Below are 6,086 nucleotides of genomic sequence, written 5' to 3'. Positions count from 1 at the left end.
TTTTTTTTGTTTTTTTTTTTATAGCGTTTCAAAATGTAAGAAGGAGACTAGATGTACACTACATATTATTTTGCATGGGGAAGGTGATTATCTTGTTTTATGCTGTTTATATCAAAACCCATTACCTGTTTTCCCGCAGTACAACAAAGTTCCACCACTGTTCTCAGCACAGATTTGGGGATCTAGCAGTCCAAGAGGTTGACCAGGACTTATATATTGATAACCCATCCAAAGTAGGCCATCAATATCGGTGGGGATCCAACAAACAGTTTCCTTATCATACACCTTTCCGCTGCTCCCACTGCAGCTGGTTGTGAATACTGTGCAGAGTGAAAACACTACAGAAAGATCCTATGGAAGTCAATAGGTGCTGGACTGTATTATGCCAGAATAGCCACTATGCAGAGCCATGCTTTTTCGCTCTGTTCACAGTATATATCTGGCTGCTGTGGGTTCTGCAAACAAATGATCAGTGAGAGGGCTGGGTGTTCGAGACTCACTGGTCTAATATTGATGAACTACCTTTATAGATCACTGTGGAAACAGCAATACATCAAACACAAATCTGAGCACACCTAATTGTCTTGGAAAAATTTTAGACCATATTTTTCTGACTATAAATTGCATGCTTTAGCAAGAGAAAATCTAAATCATGTGTGCGTCTTATAGTCCGAAGGCAGTTTCCTGACACAGCATCCTTCCAGATCACTTAGAGCGGTGGTCTCAAACTTGGCTGGGTATAGGGGCCGCATATAGAAAAAATTTGAATTTGGGGGGACCGCATTCTTTGAAGGACAAAGTGACATTTTTTACTGATAACAATTTGTTTTCTATACACCTTTTGAACATTTTTGCCATGTTTTTTTTTATTTTATTTTTTTTAGAGCTTAGGACATTATACTTACAGTTCCTGCGCTCCCTCGCAGCCTCTTGTTCTGATGCAAGCTGCTGATTTATGCTTGTAAGCAGGTCATTGCACTGACATCATGCACTGCCTGCAAGCAGAGGACAGCTGCCAGAATACTCACTGCTCCCAACGCCTTGACAATAGAAGTGGAGAGCAGTGAATATTAATATTCATTGATCTTTAATAGCGGGCACAGTAGCCGGCTTTCTGCGGCTGGCGATCATGTATGCCTGCTACTTAAGGGAATGAATATTCACTGCTCTCCAGTCGTATAGTCCCGATGTGGAGAGCAGTGAATATTCAGTCTCTTTAGTATAGGGCACACATGATTGCCCAGCCGATGGAAGCCAGCGGCTGTGCTTACTGTGCCTGCTATTAAAGAGAAATTAATATTCACTGCTCTCCACTCCCATGGATCAATGTAACTCAAAATTAATATCCCATGGAGATCTGGAGTTGGAATGATACTCAAAATCAAAGTGGAAAATCAAATTATAGGCTGATCCAACCTCAGTGGAAATGCCTTAAGACAAGGAAATGATGCGCAGTAGGGTGTGATGTTGTAGCCAATGCATCTCCACATTTTGTTGCATCTGTCACATGTGCTCAGTGTGAAACTGTTTTCATCTGTCAATAGCACAGGGTGCCAATGTCAAATCTGCCAATCTTTGTATTCTCTGGCAAATGCCAATCACCCTGCATGGTGTTGGGCTTGTAAGTACAACACCCACTTGTGGATGTCAGGCCCTCATGGAGTCTGTTTCTGACAGTTTGAGCAGACACACGGATGTTAGTGGCCTGCTGAAGGTCATTTTGCAGCGCTCTGGCACTTCTCCTGTTCCTCCTTGCACAAAGGAGGGGGTAGTGGTCTTGCTACTGGGTTGTTGCCCTCCTACGGCCCCCTCCACCTCTCCTGGTGTGCTGACCTGTCTTTTGGTATCTGCTCCGTGCTCTGGCCACTGTGCTGACAGACACAGCTACAGAAGGGGAAAATGTCACAAGGGGAAAATGCCACAAATGAATATTTAATGTCACACAAGTAATATAGAGTATGTCAATAAAGTGCACTAGTGCGTATATCATAATCCCACTGCAATAATCAAACATGTATATGTAACATATCCAGCATATAGTGTCACAGAAGAGATATAAAATGTATCAGAAAAAAGTGCAGCAGTGTATACACAATAATACTACAACTATAGTCAGTGTGCATATCCTAGTACTACAGGTGCTTCTCACAAAATTAGAATATCAAAAAGTTAATTTATTTCAGTTCTTCAATACAAAAAGTGAAACTCAGATATATAAGGTCATTACAAACAGAGTAATCTATTTCAAGTGTTTATATTAATGTTGATGTTTATGGCTTACAGCCAATGAAAACCCAAAAGTCATTATATCAGTAAACTTGGAAAAATTCAGAAAAAACACTTGCAAAGGCTTCCTAAGTGTTTAAGAAGATTCTTTAGTTTGTTTCAGTAGGCTCCACAATCATGGGGAAGACTGCTGACTTGACAGATGTCTAGAAGGCAGTCATTGACACACTCCACAATGAAGGTAAGTCACAAAAGGTCATTGCTAAAGAAGCTGGCTGCTCACAGAGTGCTGTATCCAAACGTATTAACGGAAAGTTGAGTGGAAGGAAAAAGTGTGGTAGAAAAAGGTGCACAAGCAACCAGGATAACTACAGCCTTGAAAGGATTGTTAAGAAAAGACCATTCAAAAATTTTGGGGAGATTCACAAGGAGTGGACTGCTGCTGGAGTCATTGCTTCAAGAGCCACCACACAGAGGTATCCAGGATATGGGCTACAAGCAGGGTCGGCGTTTGGGGCAGGCAGATGCCCTGGGGCACCCACCTACAAAGGGGGCCCCCTGCATCTGCAGCCCCTTTATGAAGTGCTCAGAGGGTGTACAGCAGTGAATAATGCTGTGTATTGCTCTGTAGTCCTGGAGTGTCTCTTGCAAACCCCCTTGAGCCCCCCTGTCTCTCTCTCCCTGCAGTCAGGTTAAAAGTTGAGAGTGAGGGGCTGGTTACAGCACAGTGACAATGCAGGATGATTCCTGCAGCTGTGTGTGTTTCCTCCTGAGTCCACATCATGGCTGCTTCTAGCACTGTCCTGAGAATGGATATGCATAAGTGAAGCCACAGAACCTGGTAAGTAAGAGCAGCGATTTACTCACTGTGGTCCGGAGCTCTGTGCTGATCGCTGCAGGATCAGAATTCACAGCCACATACAGCAACGATCAGCATCGGCTCTTACCGCAGTCACTAATCACTGCTTGTAATGTGACAGGGCGACCTCCTGTCACTACTGTCTAGATGACAAAAGCCAGGAATATTGTCTGCTGAATCAGGGTATTTCTGATATACAAATCAATTAATTCCCAGACATAAGGGTAAACCATACACATATATAGTACAGGTGTGCATATGAATCAGCGTTTTTGGTGCATTTTTTTTTTTGCAGCCAAAGCCTGCTCTCTTGGCAGTAAAAACACTGCTTTCAAAACACCCATTTTTTAAGGGTATGTGCAGACGATCTGGAAATGGCATCACTTTGGACACAGCAGACATGTGCTGCGTTCAAAGTGCTGCCATCTATTGAACGCAGGTGATTCCGCATGTGATCATTGAACTGTGCGGAATCACCGCGTCCAATGCATTGTGCGGATGAGATTTATCTTGCAGAGACTCGCATCTACACAAGATAAATAGACATGCTGCTGTCTGGAGAGACGTGCTGCATGTTTGTCTTTGCGGGTGAAGTGCGGGCGTCTGTGGACACAGTGGATATGGAATTTCTTGAGATCCCATCCACTATGCTGTAACATCTGGCTGCTGCGGGTTGGACGCTGTACAAGTACACAGCAGCTGACCCCCAGTGTTTACTGATCGCGGACACATACCCTTAGAGCTTTTGCTGTTTGTTTCTTTTACAGTATTCATTTTGTCTACATTACATGTTTAATAAAGTTAGTTTCATTCATCAAAAATGCAGCGAAAAACAACATTGCTTCATTTGCAGCTTTTTAAAAAAAATTTTATTGCTTTCTACGGGTGAAAACAATTGCTGAAAGAAGTGACACGCTGCAGACTTAAAAAACGCTGTGGTTGTGAAATTCAGTCAGGAGAAAATAAAAGGGTGTGAGGAGATCTCTGAAAATCTCAGTCTTTGCTTGTGCTATAAAATGCTGTAAACTTCTTATTTGCAGAAGAAAATGCTGCAAAAATTCTGCATATGAACGTGGCCAAAAGAAGCTTTTTAAAGTGCCAGCAAAACATGAGATTTCTGAAATCTCCTGCATGCTCTTGTTTTTTCCGGACTGAATTTCAGAACTGTAGCGCCTTTTAAAGCTGCAGTGTGTCACTTCATTCAGTGTGTTTTCACCCATAGAAAGGAATGAAAGAATAAAAAAAAAGCTGCAGATATTGCAACGGCATTTTTCACTGCAATTTTTTAAGTGGTTTTGGTGAATTATTAAGTCTAATTCACATGTTCAGTATTTGGTCAGTGTTTTACATCAGTATTTGTAATGCAGAAACAGCAGTCGAACAATGAGAGGAAAAGTATAAGGCTGGAGTCACACACAACGTAGAAAAATACGGACCATATTGTACGGCCGTAATGTGCATAAATGGTCCCTAAATAGTGATCCGTATGTCATCCGTTGTCAGGGTGTGGCCGCGTATTTTTCTCATGTAAGCATCCGTATGTAATCAGTATAGCGTTTTTTTCTCGCAACCTTGCAAAATGGACATTTAACGGTTCTGAGGCCTGCACATAATTTAAATCATCATCACCAACCCTATTTATTGCCTCAACATCAGGTGGCAGCCTCCAATCAGCCCATTTTGAGGCTGTTCTTGTGTTGGTGTCTTGGTGGTTGTTAGCAAACATGTCAGACACACTCTATTGTCGGATGACTGTTTTTTACCTTTGATGTTTTGTTGGAGACAGTGCGCCCAGGGATCACCTTCGAGGACACCCAGATGTGCAAATGTATCTCTGCTGAGGAGCACCTTCTACTTACGTTACAGTATGTATTCCTCAGTTACAGTTGCACATCTGTGTGTGGGGTAAGGCGGAGACGGTTAGGGGGTGAGAGCTGCCACCTCTCAAGATGCTCAAACACCTCATTTGGGTCATTGGGGTGTGTGCATGTATCACTTAGGATCTGAATGGGTCCTCGCACACGTAGCCTCACCTCACGGGGTAGGGGACGGAGGTACCGGGCCAGGCTTCTGGAATATGCCTCTTCACCCTCATCCTGGGCAGCCCTGGACAGGTAATTGAGGACACCTGTGTCTACATGCCTCCGGGTAACAGAGGCAGTGTTATCTCTTCTCCGTCTCCCACGGCGGCCTATGGCTGCAGGCTGGGGGAGCCCTCAAGATGGCCAGTAGGGCTACTGCTGTTGCCGGGGTCTTCTACGATACTAGGTGCTGGTGGTTCTGCTGGTTCTGGACCAGGTTCAGAAACATGCTGGTGGAGCTTGGGGGTTGCAAATGCTAGGCTCAGAACATGGGCCAGCCACCTCTGCACCTCCCCCCCGGCCGGGTCTATAATGGCCTCAGAATCCGACCCTGTCTCTCTCTCTGTGAGGTTGGACTGAGTTCTGTTAGGAAATGTAATAAATGAACAAAAAAAAATGTATCTCTGACCCTAAACAGCATATGTGTCATGTGGTGTGCTGTCTGTACTTATGGTCTGAGATCCATAATTGGTGCCAAAAAAGACAAGCGGTCAAAATATATATTTTCGCTTGGTCGGTGCGGCTGCTCCACTCCTGGCCCTCTGCTGTCTTTCCCGCCGGTACTGGTCGTGGATGCTGCGCCAGCGTCTCATCACATCCTCAACTGCAATGTGAAGGGAAAATGTAATTTAACCTTTGGGAAATGTGCCAAGCAACTTTCCTAACATTTCACATAGTCATGTGGCCTAGTAAGGGTGTGCTTTATTTCCTAAATTTTCAATTACAAACAAGGATAACTACATACACAGTATAGGATTTTAGGGGCTACTTTAAAAAAAACTGACTTCTGGCCTTTAAGATGATTGGTAAAAGAGGCAATTACTTACTCATTTGTTGCTGCTCCTCACGTGGCCGTTGCCCCTAATCTGGAAACATGTGCACATAGATGCGCCTCCAAGTCGCCTCTTTTCTGGACCTGT

Source organism: Dendrobates tinctorius, unplaced genomic scaffold, assembly GCF_039654945.1.
Source record: "Dendrobates tinctorius isolate UK_male_01 unplaced genomic scaffold, ASM3965494v1 ptg000290l, whole genome shotgun sequence".
Classification (NCBI taxonomy): Eukaryota; Metazoa; Chordata; class Amphibia; order Anura; family Dendrobatidae; genus Dendrobates; species Dendrobates tinctorius.
This window is presented reverse-complemented; position numbering follows the sequence as displayed.